The sequence below is a fragment of the Mustela putorius genome, unplaced genomic scaffold (genome assembly GCF_011764305.1).
Source record: "Mustela putorius furo isolate JIRA1106 unplaced genomic scaffold, ASM1176430v1.1 tig00537275_pilon_pilon_pilon, whole genome shotgun sequence".
In the NCBI taxonomy this organism is placed as follows: Eukaryota; Metazoa; Chordata; class Mammalia; order Carnivora; family Mustelidae; genus Mustela; species Mustela putorius.
Genome location: NW_025422413.1, coordinates 1,948,744 through 1,966,711, shown reverse-complemented (window position 1 = coordinate 1,966,711; position 17,968 = coordinate 1,948,744).

Sequence of the window (17,968 nt, the reverse complement as noted above, 5' to 3'; positions counted from 1 at the left end):
ACAGTTGGGTTTGGGGATGCTGCTGCTTCTTGCCCTGAGCTAGTCTGCGCAGCACGGTGGAGGATACCCGCATGGAGCGAAATTCTCTTTGCCCTAGCATGCCCTCTGCGTGAGAGAGAAACGTGGTTGCACATTGAAATGACCTTAAGGATAGAAACACGTCTGTCACCGCGCTCCCATGGAGCACGACTGGGTAAGGCACAGCCCGCCGCCCCAGGAGAAGAGAAGGAGCCATTGGCCTTGTGGTCGGTAAACAGTAGGGAAGCAGGAGAGCCTGCCCTGGCAGGAACAGCAGTCGGTGGCAATACAAGTGTCACCCTCTCCCTGTGCGGAGAGATGGACGCCTGGCGGCTAAGGAGACATGAGGGAAACAACTAGGGCAGGGGCGCGTGCTCCACTCTGAGGAAGGTGTCTGGGCAGAAGTCAGGCCTGTCCTGTGCCTCTGGTCCCAAGAGCACAGCATCTCTTGGCCACCTATCCCAAGGGCAGACTTGGGCTTGCCACCAGGTGCCATACCCTGAATTCGCAGAAAGAACCCCATGGAGAAACGGGCAGTCAGATGCCCTCTTCATCCAAGATGTGGCAGCCATGTGGGTGGCAGGGGCTGTGCCGGGGATGGAGCGGAGACAGTCCCCCACCGTTCCCCATCCCAGTTCACGGGCCGTGTGCAGGGATCCTGTCGCCTCCTCTCTCCTGTGGTGAAAGCACTGGCGGAGACCGCGAGTCTGCCTGAGCGCCGGAGCAAAAGACAAAGCTTTACCTACCCCAGGAGATGGTAATAGGCATAGAGTGCCATGCTAGGGCACGCCGCTGCTGCAGGGTTGTGACTGTGTCTGCTAAGATCGGCTTAGCAAGGTGAACCCCCGGGCGTGAACTTGGAGCCTGGGAAAGCAAGGCCCAAGAGGCACCAGCTCTCCCGTGGCTCTTCTTCCCTGCCGCGACAGAGCGAACGACCAAAGCCTTGCTGAGGAAGCAGCAGCGATGTGCTGTTGGCCCCAAGCTGAATACCTCTGCGAAAGCATAGCAGCCGCTGGGAAATCAGAGTCGGTTCTGTGGGCTGCTGTTCCTGCTTGCCTTAGCCTAGTATTCGCAGCACAATGGGAGAAACGCATATGGAGCAAAAGCCTCGTTGCGCGGGCATCCCCTCTGGGAAAGCACAGCATACTTTGGGATTTCAGAGGTGGTTCTGTGGGATGCTCCTGTTATCGTGAGCTGGTCTCCACAGCACAGTGTAATAAACCCACATGGAGCGAAATCCTCTTTTCCTGGGCATCCCGTCTGCCTGAGACAGACGCGCGGTTGCGCCTGTGGAAAGAGCCTTATGGAAAGGGACACGTCTTTCACTGCGCTCCCCCAGGAGCATGTCTGGGGAAGGTGCAGCACGCTGCCCGGGGAGAAGAGCAGGAGCCGTTGGCCTTCTGGTCTGGAAACGGTTGCGAAGCAGGAGAGCCGGCCCTGGCAGGCACAGGGGCCGGTGGCCATACAAGTGTCACCCGCTCCCTGTGTAGAGAGACGGAAGCCTGGCTGCTAAGGGGACAGGAGGGGATGAGTAGGGCAGGGCACGTGCTCCACTCTTGGGAAGGAGTCTGGGCAGAAAGCATGCCTGTCCTGAGCCTCTGGGCCCAAGGAGACAGCAGCTTTGGACACCTGTCTCTGGTGGAGACATGTGCTTGCCACTAGGCGCCTACCCTCAACTCGCAGAAACAGCTCCCTGAAAGAAGTGGCAGCCAGTTTCCATCTTCCTCTCCTTTACTGTGGGCAAAGCATTGGCCTAGCCCGCGAGTCCGCCCGAGGGCCTGAGTAAAAAGCCAAGCGATGCCTACACTGGGAGATGGTAGTGTGCATAGGGTGCCATCCTAGGCTATGCACGCTACTGCCAGGTTCCGGCTGTGTCTGCGTAGTTCGGCCTGGCAGGGTGAACCAAGGGAGCGAACATGGAGCCCAGGAAAACAAGGCCCAAGAGGCACCAGCTCTCCCGCAGCTCCGCTTCCCTGACGGGAACCAAGTCTTGCTGAGGAAGCAGGGCCGAAGTGCGGTTCACTCCAAGCCCAAAGCCTCTGTGAAATCACAACATTTGTTGAGAAATCAGAGTCGGTACTGAGGGCTTATGCGGTTGGTTGCCTGAGCCCAGTCTCACAGTGGGAGAATCCCGCATACAGCGAAAGGCTCTTTGCCCGGGCATCTCCTCTGGGAAAGCACAGCATTCGTTGGGAAATCACAGTTGGGTTTGGGGATGCTGCTGCTTCTTGCCTGAGCTAGTCTGCGCAGCATGGTGGAAGATACCCGCATGGAGCGCAATTCTCTTTGCCCTAGCATGCCCTCTGCCTGAGAGAGAAACGTGGTTGCACATTGAAATGACCTTAAGGATAGAAACACGTCTGTCACCGCGCTCCCATGGAGCACGTCTGGGTAAGGCACAGCCCGCCGCCCCAGGAGAAGAGAAGGAGCCATTGGCCTTGTGGTCGGTAAACAGTAGGGAAGCAGGAGAGCCTGCCCTGGCAGGAACAGCAGTCGGTGGCGATACAAGTGTCACCCTCTCCCTGTGCGGAGAGATGGACGCCTGGCGGCTAAGGAGATATGAGGGAACAACTAGGGCAGGGGCGCGTGCTCCACTCTGAGGAAGGTGTCTGGGCAGAAGTCAGGCCTGTCCTGTGCCTCTGGTCCCAAGAGCACAGCATCTCTTGGCCACCTATCCCAAGGGCAGACTTGGGCTTGCCACCAGGTGCCATACCCTGAATTCGCAGAAAGAACCCCATGGAGAAAAACGGGCAGTCAGATGCCCTCTTCATCCAAGATGTGGCAGCCATGTGGGTGGCAGGGGCTGTGCCGGGGATGGAGCGGAGACAGTCCCCCACCGTTCCCCATCCCAGTTCACGGGCCGTGTGCAGGGATCCTGTCGCCTCCTCTCTCCTGTGGTGAAAGCACTGGCGGAGACCGCGAGTCTGCCTGAGCGCCGGAGCAAAAGACAAAGCTTTACCTACCCCAGGAGATGGTAATAGGCATAGAGTGCCATGCTAGGGCACGCCGCTGCTGCAGGGTTGTGACTGTGTCTGCTAAGATCGGCTTAGCAAGGTGAACCCCGGGCGTGAACTTGGAGCCTGGGAAAGCAAGGCCCAAGAGGCACCAGCTCTCCCGTGGCTCTTCTTCCCTGCCGCGACAGAGCGAACGACCAAAGCCTTGCTGAGGAAGCAGCAGCGATGTGCTGTTGGCCCCAAGCTGAATACCTCTGCGAAAGAAAGCATAGCAGCCGCTGGGAAATCAGAGTCGGTTCTGTGGGCTGCTGTTCCTGCTTGCCTTAGCCTAGTATTCGCAGCACAATGGGAGAAACGCATATGGAGCAAAAGCCTCGTTGCGCAGGCATCCGCTCTGGGAAAGCACAGCATACTTTGGGATTTCAGAGGTGGTTCTGTGGGATGCTCCTTTTATCGTGAGCTGGTCTCAACAGCACAGTGTAATAAACCCACATGGAGCGAAATCCTCTTTTCCTGGGCATCCCGTCTGCCTGAGACAGACGCGCGGTTGCGCCTGTGGAAAGAGCCTTATGGAAAGGGACACGTCTTTCACTGCGCTCCCCAGGAGCATGTCTGGGGAAGGTGCAGCACGCTGCCCGGGGAGAAGAGCAGGAGCCGTTGGCCTTCTGGTCTGGAAACGGTTGCGAAGCAGGAGAGCCGGCCCTGGCAGGCACAGGGGCCGGTGGCCATACAAGTGTCACCCGCTCCCTGTGTAGAGAGACGGAAGCCTGGCTGCTAAGGGGACAGGAGGGGATGAGTAGGGCAGGGCACGTGCTCCACTCTTGGGAAGGAGTCTGGGCAGAAAGCATGCCTGTCCTGAGCCTCTGGGCCCAAGGAGACAGCAGCTTTGGACACCTGTCTCTGGTGGAGACATGTGCTTGCCACTAGGCGCCTACCCTCAACTCGCAGAAACAGCTCCCTGAAAGAAGTGGCAGCCAGTTTCCATCTTCCTCTCCTTTACTGTGGGCAAAGCATTGGCCTAGCCCGCGAGTCCGCCCGAGGGCCTGAGTAAAAGGCCAAGCGATGCCTACACTGGGAGATGGTAGTGTGCATAGGGTGCCATCCTAGGCTATGCACGCTACTGCCAGGGTTCCGGCTGTGTCTGCGTAGTTCGGCCTGGCAGGGTGAACCAAGGGAGCGAACATGGAGCCCAGGAAAACAAGGCCCAAGAGGCACCAGCTCTCCCGCAGCTCTTCTTCCCTGACACGAACCAAGCATTGCTGAGGAAGCAGGGCCGAAGTGCGGTTCGCTCCAAGCCCAAAGCCTCTGTGAAATCACAACATTTGTTGAGAAATCAGAGTCGGTACTGAGGGCTTATGCGGTTGGTTGCCTGAGCCCAGTCTCACAGTGGGAGAATCCCGCATACAGCGAAAGGCTCTTTGCCCGGGCATCTCCTCTGGGAAAGCACAGCATTCGTTGGGAAATCACAGTTGGGTTTGGGGATGCTGCTGCTTCTTGCCTGAGCTAGTCTGCGCAGCACGGTGGAAGATACCCACATGGAGCGCAATTCTCTTTGCCCTAGCATGCCCTCTGCCTGAGAGAGAAACGTGGTTGCACATTGAAATGACCTTAAGGATAGAAACACGTCTGTCACCGCGCTCCCATGGAGCAGTCTGGGTAAGGCACAGCCCGCCGCGCCCCAGGAGAAGAGAAGGAGCCATTGGCCTTGTGGTCGGTAAACAGTAGGGAAGCAGGAGAGCCTGCCCTGGCAGGAACAGCAGTCGGTGGCAATACAAGTGTCACCCTCTCCCTGTGCGGAGAGATGGACGCCTGGCGGCTAAGGAGACATGAGGAAACCCACTAGGGCAGGGGCACGTGCTCCACTCTGAGGAAGGGGTCTGGGCAGAAGTCAGGCCTGTCCTGTGCCTCTGGTCCCAAGAGCACAGCATCTCTTGGCCACCTATCCCAAGGGCAGACTTGGGCTTGCCACCAGGTGCCATACCCTGAATTCGCAGAAAGAACCCCATGGAGAAACGGGCAGTCAGATGCCCTCTTCATCCAAGATGTGGCAGCCATGTGGGTGGCAGGGGCTGTGCCGGGGATGGAGCGGAGACAGTCCCCCACCGTTCCCCATCCCAGTTCACGGGCCGTGTGCAGGGATCCTGTCGCCTCCTCTCTCCTGTGGTGAAAGCACTGGCGGAGACCGCGAGTCTGCCTGAGCGCCGGAGCAAAAGACAAAGCTTTACCTACCCCAGGAGATGGTAATAGGCATAGAGTGCCATGCTAGGGCACGCCGCTGCTGCAGGGTTTGTGACTGTGTCTGCTAAGATCGGCTTAGCAAGGTGAACCCCGGGCGTGAACTTGGAGCCTGGGAAAGCAAGGCCCAAGAGGCACCAGCTCTCCCGTGGCTCTTCTTCCCTGCCGCGACAGAGCGAACGACCAAAGCCTTGCTGAGGAAGCAGCAGCGATGTGCTGTTGGCCCCAAAGCTGAATACCTCTGCGAAAGCATAGCAGCCGCTGGGAAATCAGAGTCGGTTCTGTGGGCTGCTGTTCCTGCTTGCCTTAGCCTAGTATTCGCAGCACAATGGGAGAAACGCATATGGAGCAAAAGCCTCGTTGCGCAGGCATCCGCTCTGGGAAAGCACAGCATACTTTGGGATTTCAGAGGTGGTTCTGTGGGATGCTCCTGTTATCGTGAGCTGGTCTCCACAGCACAGTGTAATAAACCCACATGGAGCGAAATCCTCTTTTCCTGGGCATCCCGTCTGCCTGAGACAGACGCGCGGTTGCGCCTGTGGAAAGAGCCTTATGGAAAGGGACACGTCTTTCACTGCGCTCCCCAGGAGCATGTCTGGGGAAGGTGCAGCACGCAGCACGCTGCCCGGGGAGAAGAGCAGGAGCCGTTGGCCTTCTGGTCTGGAAACGGTTGCGAAGCAGGAGAGCCGGCCCTGGCAGGCACAGGGGCCGGTGGCCATACAAGTGTCACCCGCTCCCTGTGTAGAGAGACGGAAGCCTGGCTGCTAAGGGGACAGGAGGGGATGAGTAGGGCAGGGCACGTGCTCCACTCTTGGGAAGGAGTCTGGGCAGAAAGCATGCCTGTCCTGAGCCTCTGGGCCCAAGGAGACAGCAGCTTTGGACACCTGTCTCTGGTGGAGACATGTGCTTGCCACTAGGCGCCTCCCCTCAACTCGCAGAAACAGCTCCCTGAAAGAAGTGGCAGCCAGTTTCCATCTTCCTCTCCTTTACTGTGGGCAAAGCATTGGCCTAGCCCGCGAGTCCGCCCGAGGGCCTGAGTAAAAGGCCAAGCGATGCCTACACTGGGAGATGGTAGTGTGCATAGGGTGCCATCCTAGGCTATGCACGCTACTGCCGGGTTCCGGCTGTGTCTGCGTAGTTCGGCCTGGCAGGGTGAACCAAGGGAGCGAACATGGAGCCCAGGTAAACAAGGCCCAAGAGGCACCAGCTCTCCCGCAGCTCCGCTTCCCTGACGGGAACCAAGTCTTGTTGAGGAAGCATGGCCGAAATGCGGTTCACTCCAAGCCCAAAGCCTCTGTGAAATCACAACCTTTGCTGAGAAATCAGAGTCGGTACTGAGGGCTTATGCGGTTGGTTGCGTGAGCCCAGTCTCACAGTGTGAGAATCCCGCATACAGCGAAAGGCTCTTTGCCCGGGCATCTCCTCTGGGAAAGCACAGCATTCGTTGGGAAATCACAGTTGGGTTTGGGGATGCTGCTGCTTCTTGCCTGAGCTAGTCTGCGCAGCACGGTGGAGGATACCCGCATGGAGCGAAATTCTCTTTGCCCTAGCATGCCCTCTGCGTGAAGAGAAACGTGGTTGCACATTGAAATGACCTTAAGGATAGAAACAAGTCTGTCACCGCGCTCCCATGGAGCACGACTGGATAAGGCACAGCCCGCCGCCCCAGGAGAAGAGAAGGAGCCATTGGCCTTGTGGTCGGTAAACAGTAGGGAAGCAGGAGAGCCTGCCCTGGCAGGAACAGCAGTCGGTGGCAATACAAGTGTCACCCTCTCCCTGTGCGGAGAGATGGACGCCTGGCGGCTAAGGAGATATGAGGGAACAACTAGGGCAGGGGCGCGTGCTCCACTCTGAGGAAGGGGTCTGGGCAGAAGTCAGGCCTGTCCTGTGCCTCTGGTCACAAGAGCACAGCATCTCTTGGCCACCTATCCCAAGGGCAGACTTGGGCTTGCCTGGGAAAGCAAGGCCCAAGAGGCACCAGCTCTCCCGTGGCTCTTCTTCCCTGCCGCGACAGAGCGAACGACAAAAAGCCTTGCTGAGGAAGCAGCAGCGATGTGCTGTTGGCCCCAAGCTGAATACGTCTGCGAAAGCATAGCAGCCGCTGGGAAATCAGAGTCGGTTCTGTGGGCTGCTGTTCCTGCTTGCCTTAGCCTAGTATTCGCAGCACAATGGGAGAAAACGCATATGGAGCAAAAGCCTCTTTGCGCGAGCATCCCCTCTGGGAAAGCACAGCATACTTTGGGATTTCAGAGGTGGTTCTGTGGGATGCTCCTGTTATCGTGAGCTGGTCTCCACAGCACGGTGTAATAAACCCACATGGAGCGAAATCCTCTTTTCCTGGGCATCCCGTCTGCCTGAGAAAGACGCGCGGTTTGCGCCTGTGGAAAGAGCCTTATGGAAAGGGACACGTCTTTCACTGCGCTCCCATGGAGCACGCCTGGGGAAGCCACAGCACGCCGCGCCAGAAGAACAGGAGCCATTGGCCTTGTGGTCGGTAAACAGTAGGGAAGCAGAAGACCCTGCCCCGCAGGAACAGCGGCCGGTGGCAATACAAGTGCACCCGCTCCCCAGTGCGAGAGAAGGAAGTCTGGCAGCTACGGAGAGAGGAGGGGATGAGTAGTGCAGGAAACGTGCTCCACTCTTAGGAAGGAGTCTGGGCAGAAAGCATGCCTGTCCTGAGCCTCTGGGCCCAAGGAGACAGCAGCTTTGGACACCTGTCTCTGGTGGAGACATGTGCTTGCCACTAGGCGCCTACCCTCAACTCGCAGAAGAAACAGCTCCATGAAAGAAGAGGCAGCCAGTTTCTGTCTTCCTCTCTTTTACTGTGGGCAAAGCACTGGCCTAGCCCACGAGTCCGCCTGAGCGCCTGAGTAAAAGGCCAAGCGATGCCTACACTGGGAGATGGTAGTGTGCATAGGGTGCCATCCTAGGCTATGCACGCTACTGCCAGGTTCCGGCTGTGTCTGCGTAGTTCGGCCTGGCAGGGTGAACCAAGGGAGCGAACATGGAGCCCAGGAAAACAAGGCCCAGAGTCACCAGCTGTCCCGCAGCTCTCCTCTTCCCTGATGCGAACGAGCCTTGCTGAGGAAGCAGGGGCGAAGTGCGGTTCGCCAAGCCCAAAGCCTCTGTGAAATCACAACATTTGCTGAGAAATCAGAGTCGGTACTGAGGGCTTATGCTGTTGGTTGCCTGAGCCCAGTCTCAGAGTGGGAGAATCCCGCATACAGCGAAAGGCTCTTTGCCCGGGCCTCTTCTCTGGGAAAGCACAGCATTCGTTTGGAAATCACAGTTGGGTTTGGGGATGCTGCTGCTTCTTGCCTGAGCTAGTCTGCGCAGCACGGTGGAAGATACCTGCATGGCGCGAAATTCGCTTTGCCCAAGCATCCCCTCTGCCTGAGAGAGAAACGTGGTTGCACATCTGAAAGGCCCTTAAGGAAAGGGACACGTCTGTCACCGCGCTCCCATGGAGCACCTCTGGGGAAGGCGCAGCACGCCGCCCCAGGAGAAGAGAAGTAACCATTGGCCTTGTTGTCAGTAAACAGTAGGGAAGCAGGATAGCCTGCCCTGGCAGGAACAGCAATCGGTGGCAAGACAAGTGTCCCCCGCTCCCTGTGTGCAGAGATGGAAGCCTGGCTGCTAAGGAGACATGAGAGGACCACTAGGGCTGGGGCGCGTGCTCCCCTCTGAGGAAGGAGTCTGGACCGAAGGCAGGCCTGTCCTGTGCCTCTGGTCCCAAGTGGACAGCATCTCCTTGGCCACATGTCCCAAGGGCAGACTTGGGCTTGCCACCAGGTGCCATACCCTGAACTCCCAGAAACAACCCCATGGATAAACGTACAGTTAGATGCCGTCTTCCACCAAGATGTTGCAGCCATGTGGGTGGCAGGGGGTGTGCCGGGGAAGGAGTGGAGACAGTGCCACACAGTTCCCCATCACAGCGCAAGGGCCATTTGCAGGTTTCCTGTCGCTTCCTCTCTCCTGTGGTTAAGGCACTGGTTGAGACCGCGAGTCTGCCTGTGCGCCGGAGCAAAAGACAAAGACTTACCGACCCCAGGAGATGGTAATAGGCATAGAGTTCCATTCTAGGCCACGCACACTGCTGCAGGGTTGTGACTGTGTCTGCTAAGTTCGGCTTAGAAAGGTGAACCCCGGGCGTGAACTTGGTGCCTGGGAAAGCAAGGCCCAAGAGGCACCAGCTCTCCCGTGGCTCTTCTTCCCTGCCGCGACAGAGCGAACGACCAAAGCCTTGCTGAGGAAGCAGCAGCGAAGTGCGCTTTGAGCCAAGCTGAATAACTCTGGGAAAGCATAGCAGTCGCTGGGTAATCAGAGTCGGTTCTGTGGGCTGCTGTTGCTGCATGCCTTAGCCTAGTATTCGCAGCACAATGGGAGAAACCGCATAGAGGGAAAGCCTCTTTGCGCGGGCATCCCCTCTGGGAAAGCACATCATTCTTTGGGAAATCAGAGGTGGGTCTGTGGGATGCTCCTGTTTACCTGAGCTGGTATCCACAGCACGGTGTAGAGTGAAAATCCTCTTTGGAGCGAAAATCCACATGGAGCGAAATCCTCTTTTCCTGGGCATCCCCTCTGCCTGAGAGAGACGCGCGGTTTGCGCCTGCTGAAAGAGCCTTAAGGAAAGGGACACGTCTTTCACTGCGCTCCCCAGGAGCATGTCTGTGGAAGGTGCAGCACGCTGCCCGGGGAGAAGAGGAGTAGCCGTTGGCTTTCTTGTCTGGAAACGGTTGCGTGGCAGGAGAGCCGGCCCTGGCAGGCACAGCGGCCGGTGGCAATACAAGTGTCACCAGCACCCTGTGCAGAGAGACGGAAGCCTGGCTGCTAAGGAGACAGGAGGGGATGAGTAGGGCAGGGAGCGTGCTCCCTCTTAGGAAGGAGACTTGGCAGAAAGTATGCCTGTCCTGAGCCTCTGGTCCCAAGGAGACAGCAGCTTTGGCCACCTTTCTCTGGTGGAGACATGGGCTTGCCACCAGGCGCCTACCCTCAACTCGCAGAACGAGCTCCCTGAAAGAACTGGCAGCGAGTTTCCGTCTACCTCCAGGAGATGGAAGCGTTCTCGTATGCACGGTATGTCCAGGCAAGGAGTGGGGGCATTCCCCCACAGCTCCCCATTGCAGTGCGCGGGCGGTGTGATGGATCGTGTCGGCTCGCTTCTCCTGTGGGAAAGGCACTGGCCTAGTACCCGAGTCTGTCTGAGGGCCTGAGCCAAAGGCCAATCGTTGCCTACATGGAGAGATGGTAGTGTGCATACAGTGCCATCCTACGCCACTCTCGCTGCTGGAGTGTTGTCGCAGTGTCTGCTTAGTTCGGCCTGGCAGGGTGAACCCACGGCTCGAACATGGAGGCCGGGAAAGCAAGCCCAAAAAGGCACCAGTTCTCCCGCAGCTCTTCTTCCCTGACGGGAACCAAGCCTTGCTGAGGAAGCAAGGAGGAAGTGCAGATCGCTCCAAGCCCAAAGCCTCTTTGAAATCACATTTGCTGAGAAATCAGAGTCGGTACTGAGGGCTGATGCTGCTGGTTGCCTGAGCCCAGTCTCACAGTGGGAGAAACCCGCATACAGCGAAAGGCTCTTTGCCCGGGCATCTCCTCTGGGAAAGCACAGCATTCGTTGGGAAATCACAGTTGGGTTTGAAGATGCTGCTGCTTCTTGCCAGAGCTAGTCTTTGCAGCACGGTGTAGGATACCCGCATGGAGCGAAAAGCTCTTTGCCCTAGCATCCCCTCTGCCTGAGAAACGTGGTTACACATCTGAAAGGACCTTAAGGAAAGGGACACGTCTGTCACTGCGCTCCCATGGAGCACGTCTGGGGAAGGCGCAGCACGCCGTCCAGGAGAAGAGAAGGAGCCATTGGCCTTGTGGTCGGTAAACAGTAGGGAAGCAGGAGAGCCTGCCCTGGCAAAAACTGCCGCCGGTGGCAATACAAGTGCACCCGCTCCCTGTGCAGAGAGACGGAAACCTGGCTGCTATGGAGAGAGGAGTGATGAGTCGGGCAGGGCGCGTGCTCCACTCTTAGGAAGGAGTCTGCACAGAAAGCATGCCTGTCCTGAGCCTCTGGGCCCAAGGAGACAGCAGCTTTGGACACCTGTCTCTGGTGGAGACATGTGCTTGCCACTAGGCGCCTACCCTCAACTCGCAGAAACAGCTCCCTGAAAGAAGTGGCAGCCAGTTTCCATCTTCCTCTCCTTTACTGTGGGCAAAGCATTGGCCTAGCCCGCGAGTCCGCCCGAGGGCCTGAGTAAAAGGCCAAGCGATGCCTACACTGGGAGATGGTAGTGTGCATAGGGTGCCATCCTAGTCTATGCACGCTACTGCAGGGTTCCGGCTGTGTCTGCGTAGTTCGGCCTGGCAGGGTGAACCAAGGGAGCGAACATGGAGCCCAGGAAAACAAGGCCCAAGAGGCACCAGCTCTCCCGCAGCTCTTCTTCCCTGACACGAACCAAGCATTGCTGAGGAAGCAGGGCCGAAGTGCGGTTCGCTCCAAGCCCAAAAGCCTCTGTGAAATCACAACATTTGTTGAGAAATCAGAGTCGGTACTGAGGGCTTATGCCGTTGGTTGCCTGAGCCCAGTCTCACAGTGGGAGAATCCCGCATACAGTGAAAGGCTCTTTGCCCGGGCATCTCCTCTGGGAAAGCACAGCATTCGTTGGGAAATCACAGTTGGGTTTGGGGATGCTGCTGCTTCTTGCCTGAGCTAGTCTGCGCAGCACGGTGGAAGACACCCACATGGAGCGCAATTTTCTTTGCCCTAGCATGCCCTCTGCCTGAGAGAGAAACGTGGTTGCACATTGAAATCACCTTAAGAATAGAAACACGTCTGTCACCGCGCTCCCATGGAGCAGGTCTGGGTAAGGCACAGCCCGCCGCCCCAGGAGAAGAGAAGGAGCCATTGGCCTTGTGGTCGGTAAACAGTAGGGAAGCAGGAGAGCCTGCCCTGGCAGGAACAGCAGTCGGTGGCAATACAAGTGTCACCCTCTCCCTGTGCGGAGCGGAGAGATGGACGCCTGGCGGCTAAGGAGACATGAGGAAACCACTAGGGCAGGGGCACGTGCTCCACTCTGAGGAAGGGGTCTGGGCAGAAGTCAGGCCTGTCCTGTGCCTCTGGTCCCAAGAGCACAACATCTCTTGGCCACCTATCCCAAGGGCAGACTTGGGCTTGCCACCAGGTGCCATACCCTGAATTCGCAGAAAGAACCCCATGGAGAAACGGGCAGTCAGATGCCCTCTTCATCCAAGATGTGGCAGCCATGTGGGTGGCAGGGGCTGTGCCGGGGATGGAGCGGAGACAGTCCCCCACCGTTCCCCATCCCAGTTCACGGGCCGTGTGCAGGGATCCTGTCGCCTCCTCTCTCCTGTGGTGAAAGCACTGGCGGAGACCGTGAGTCTGCCTGAGCGCCGGAGCAAAAGACAAAGCTTTACCTACCCCAGGAGATGGTAATAGGCATAGAGTGCCATGCTAGGGCACGCCGCTGCTGCAGGGTTGTGACTGTTGTCTGCTAAGATCGGCTTAGCAAGGTGAACCCCGGGCGTGAACTTGGAGCCTGGGAAAGCAAGGCCCAAGAGGCACCAGCTCTCCCGTGGCTCTTCTTCCCTGCCGCGACAGAGCGAACGACCAAAGCCTTGCTGAGGAAGCAGCAGCGATGTGCTGTTGGCCCCAAGCTGAATGCCTCTGCGAAAGCATAGCAGCCGCTGGGAAATCAGAGTCGGTTCTGTGGGCTGCTTTTCCTGCTTGCCTTAGCCTAGTATTCGCAGCACAATGGGAGAAACGCGCATAGAGGAAAAGCCTCTTTGCGCGGGCATCCCCTCTGGGAAAGCACAGCATACTTTGGGATTTCAGAGGTCGATCTGTGGGATGCTCCTGCTATCGTGAGCTGGTCTCCACAGCACAGTGTAATAAACCCACATGGAGCGAAATCCTCTTTTCCTGGGCATCCCGTCTGCCTGAGACAGACGCGCGGTTGCGCCTGTGGAAAGAGCCTTATGGAAAGGGACACGTTTTTTCACTGCGCTCCCCAGGAGCATGTCTGGGGAAGGTGCAGCACGCTGCCCGGGGAGAAGAGCAGGAGCCGTTGGCCTTCTGGTCTGGAAACGGTTGCGAAGCAGGAGAGCCGGCCCTGGCAGGCACAGGGGCCGGTGGCCATACAAGTGTCACTCGCTCCCTGTGTAGAGAGACGGAAGTCTAGCTGCTAAGGGGACAGGAGGGGATGAGTAGGGCAGGGCACGTGCTCCACTCTTGGGAAGGAGTCTGGGCAGAAAGCATGCCTGTCCTGAGCCTCTGGGCCCAAGGAGACAGCAGCTTTGGACACCTCTCTCTGGTGGAGACATGTGCTTGTCACTAGGCGCCTACCCTCAACTCGCAGAAAAACAGCTCCCTGAAAGAAGTGGCAGCCAGTTTCCATCTTCCTCTCCTTTACTGTGGGCAAAGCATTGGCCTAGCCCGCGAGTCCGCCCGAGGGCCTGAGTAAAAAGCCAAGCGATGCCTACACTGGGAGATGGTAGTGTGCATAGGGTGCCATCCTAGGCTATGCACGCTACTGCCAGGTTCCGGCTGTGTCTGCGTAGTTCGGCCTGGCAGGGTGAACCAAGGGAGCGAACATGGAGCCCAGGAAAACAAGGCCCAAGAGGCACCAGCTCTCCCGCAGCTCCTCTTCCCTGACGGGAACCAAGTCTTGCTGAGGAAGCATGGCCGAAGTGCGGTTCACTCCAAGCCCAAAGCCTCTGTGAAATCACAACATTTGCTGAGAAATCAGAGTCGGTACTGAGGGCTTATGCGGTTGGTTGCCTGAGCCCAGTCTCACAGTGGGAGAATCCCGCATACAGCGAAAGGCTCTTTGCCCGGGCATCTCCTCTGGGAAAGCACAGCATTCGTTGGGAAATCACAGTTGGGTTTGGGGATGCTGCTGCTTCTTTGCCTGAGCTAGTCTGCGCAGCACGGTGGAGGATACCCGCATGGAGCGAAATTCTCTTTGCCCTAGCATGCCCTCTGCGTGAAGAGAAACGTGGTTGCACATTGAAATGACCTTAAGGATAGAAACAAGTCTGTCACCGCGCTCCCATGGAGCACGACTGGGTAAGGCACAGCCCGCCGCCCCAGGAGAAGAGAAGGAGCCATTGGCCTTGTGGTCGGTAAACAGTAGGGAAGCAGGAGAGCCTGCCCTGGCAGGAACAGCAGTCGGTGGCAATACAAGTGTCACCCTCTCCCTGTGCGGAGAGATGGACGCCTGGCGGCTAAGGAGATATGAGGGAACAACTAGGGCAGGGGCGCGTGCTCCACTCTGAGGAAGGTGTCTGGGCAGAAGTCAGGCCTGTCCTGTGCCTCTGGTCCCAAGAGCACAGCATCTCTTGGCCACCTATCCCAAGGGCAGACTTGGGCTTGCCACCAGGTGCCATACCCTGAATTCGCAGAAAGAACCCCATGGAGAAACGGGGCAGTCAGATGCCCTCTTCATCCAAGATGTGGCAGCCATGTGGGTGGCAGGGGCTGTGCCGGGGATGGAGCGGAGACAGTCCCCCACCGTTCCCCATCCCAGTTCACGGGCCGTGTGCAGGGATCCTGTCGCCTCCTCTCTCCTGTGGTGAAAGCACTGGCGGAGACCGCGAGTCTGCCTGAGCGCCGGAGCAAAAGACAAAGCTTTACCTACCCCAGGAGATGGTAAATAGGCATAGAGTGCCATGCTAGGGCACGCCGCTGCTGCAGGGTTGTGACTGTGTCTGCTAAGATCGGCTTAGCAAGGTGAACCCCGGGCGTGAACTTGGAGCCTGGGAAAGCAAGGCCCAAGAGGCACCAGCTCTCCCGTGGCTCTTCTTCCCTGCCGCGACAGAGCGAACGACCAAAGCCTTGCTGAGGAAGCAGCAGCGATGTGCTGTTGGCCCCAAGCTGAATACCTCTGCGAAAGCATAGCAGCCGCTGGGAAATCAGAGTCGGTTCTGTGGGCTGCTGTTCCTGCTTGCCTTAGCCTAGTATTCGCAGCACAATGGGAGAAACGCATATGGAGCAAAAGCCTCGTTGCGCAGGCATCCCCTCTGGGAAAGCACAGCATACTTTGGGATTTCAGAGGTGGTTCTGTGGGATGCTCCTTTTATCGTGAGCTGGTCTCCACAGCACAGTGTAATAAACCCACATGGAGCGAAATCCTCTTTTCCTGGGCATCCCGTCTGCCTGAGACAGACGCGCGGTTGCGCCTGTGGAAAGAGCCTTATGGAAAGGGACACGTCTTTCACTGCGCTCCCCAGGAGCATGTCTGGGGAAGGTGCAGCACGCTGCCCGGGGAGAAGAGCAGGAGCCGTTGGCCTTCTGGTCTGGAAACGGTTGCGAAGCAGGAGAGCCGGCCCTGGCAGGCACAGGGGCCGGTGGCCATACAAGTGTCACCCGCTCCCTGTGTAGAGAGACGGAAGCCTGGCTGCTAAGGGGACAGGAGGGGATGAGTAGGGCAGGGCACGTGCTCCACTCTTGGGAAGGAGTCTGGGCAGAAAGCATGCCTGTCCTGAGCCTCTGGGCCCAAGGAGACAGCAGCTTTGGACACCTGTCTCTGGTGGAGACATGTGCTTGCCACTAGGCGCCTACCCTCAACTCGCAGAAACAGCTCCCTGAAAGAAGTGGCAGCCAGTTTCCATCTTCCTCTCCTTTACTGTGGGCAAAGCATTGGCCTAGCCTGCGAGTCCGCCCGAGGGCCTGAGTAAAAAGCCAAGCGATGCCTACACTGGGAGATGGTAGTGTGCATAGGGTGCCATCCTAGGCTATGCACGCTACTGCCAGGTTCCGGCTGTGTCTGCGTAGTTCGGCCTGGCAGGGTGAACCAAGGGAGCGAACACGGAGCCCAGGAAAACATGGCCCAAGAGGCACCAGCTCTCCCGCAGCTCCTCTTCCCTGACGGGAACCAAGTGTTGCTGAGGAAGCATGGCCGAAGTGCGGTTCACTCCAAGCCCAAAGCCTCTGTGCAATCACAACATTTGCTGAGAAATCAGAGTCGGTACTGAGGGCTTATGCGGTTGGTTGCGTGAGCCCAGTCTCACAGTGGGAGAATCCCGCATACAGCGAAAGGCTCTTTGCCCGGGCATCTCCTCTGGGAAAGCACAGCATTCGTTGGGAAATCACAGTTGGGTTTGGGGATGCTGCTGCTTCTTGCCTGAGCTAGTCTGCGCAGCACGGTGGAGGATACCCGCATGGAGCGAAATTCTCTTTGCCCTAGCATGCCCTCTGCGTGAAGAGAAACGTGGTTGCACATTGAAATGACCTTAAGGATAGAAAACAAGTCTGTCACCGCGCTCCCCCATGGAGCACGACTGGTAAGGCACAGCCCGCCGCCCAAGGAGAAGAGAAGGAGCCATTGGCCTTGTGGTCGGTAAACAGTAGGGAAGCAGGAGAGCCTGCCCTGGCAGGAACAGCAGTCGGTGGCAATACAAGTGTCACCCTCTCCCTGTGCGGAGAGATGGACGCCTGGCGGCTAAGGAGATATGAGGGAAAAACTAGGGCAGGGGCGCGTGCTGCTCCACTCTGAGGAAGGTGTCTGGGCAGAAGTCAGGCCTGTCCTGTGCCTCTGGTCCCAAGAGCACAGCATCTCTTGGCCACCTATCCCAAGGGCAGACTTGGGCTTGCCACCAGGTGCCATACCCTGAATTCGCAGAAAGAACCCCATGGAGAAACGGGCAGTCAGATGCCCTCTTCATCCAAGATGTGGCAGCCATGTGGGTGGCAGGGGCTGTGCCGGGGATGGAGCGGAGACAGTCCCCCACCGTTCCCCATCCCAGTTCACGGGCCGTGTGCAGGGATCCTGTCGCCTCCTCTCTCCTGTGGTGAAAGCACTGGCGGAGACCGCGAGTCTGCCTGAGCGCCGGAGCAAAAGACAAAGCTTTACCTACCCCAGGAGATGGTAATAGGCATAGAGTGCCATGCTAGGGCACGCCGCTGCTGCAGGGTTGTGACTGTGTCTGCTAAGATCGGCTTAGCAAGGTGAACCCCGGGCGTGAACTTGGAGCCTGGGAAAGCAAGGCCCAAGAGGCACCAGCTCTCCCGTGGCTCTTCTTCCCTGCCGCGACAGAGCGAACGACCAAAGCCTTGCTGAGGAAGCAGCAGCGATGTGCTGTTGGCCCCAAGCTGAATACCTCTGCGAAAGCATAGCAGCCGCTGGGAAATCAGAGTCGGTTCTGTGGGCTGCTGTTCCTGCTTGCCTTAGCCTAGTATTCGCAGCACAATGGGAGAAACGCATATGGAGCAAAAGCCTCGTTGCGCAGGCATCCCCTCTGGGAAAGCACAGCATACTTTGGGATTTCAGAGGTGGTTCTGTGGGATGCTCCTGTTATCGTGAGCTGGTCTCCACAGCACAGTGTAATAAACCCACATGGAGCGAAATCCTCTTTTCCTGGGCATCCCGTCTGCCTGAGACAGACGCGCGGGTTGCGCCTGTGGAAAGAGCCTTATGGAAAGGGACACGTCTTTCACTGCGCTCCCCAGGAGCATGTCTGGGGAAGGTGCAGCACGCTGCCCGGGGAGAAGAGCAGGAGCCGTTGGCCTTCTGGTCTGGAAACGGTTGCGAAGCAGGAGAGCCGGCCCTGGCAGGCACAGGGGCCGGTGGCCATACAAGTGTCACCCGCTCCCTGTGTAGAGAGACGGAAGCCTGGCTGCTAAGGGGACAGGAGGGGATGAGTAGGGCAGGGCACGTGCTCCACTCTTGGGAAGGAGTCTGGGCAGAAAGCATGCCTGTCCTGAGCCTCTGGGCCCAAGGAGACAGCAGCTTTGGACACCTGTCTCTGGT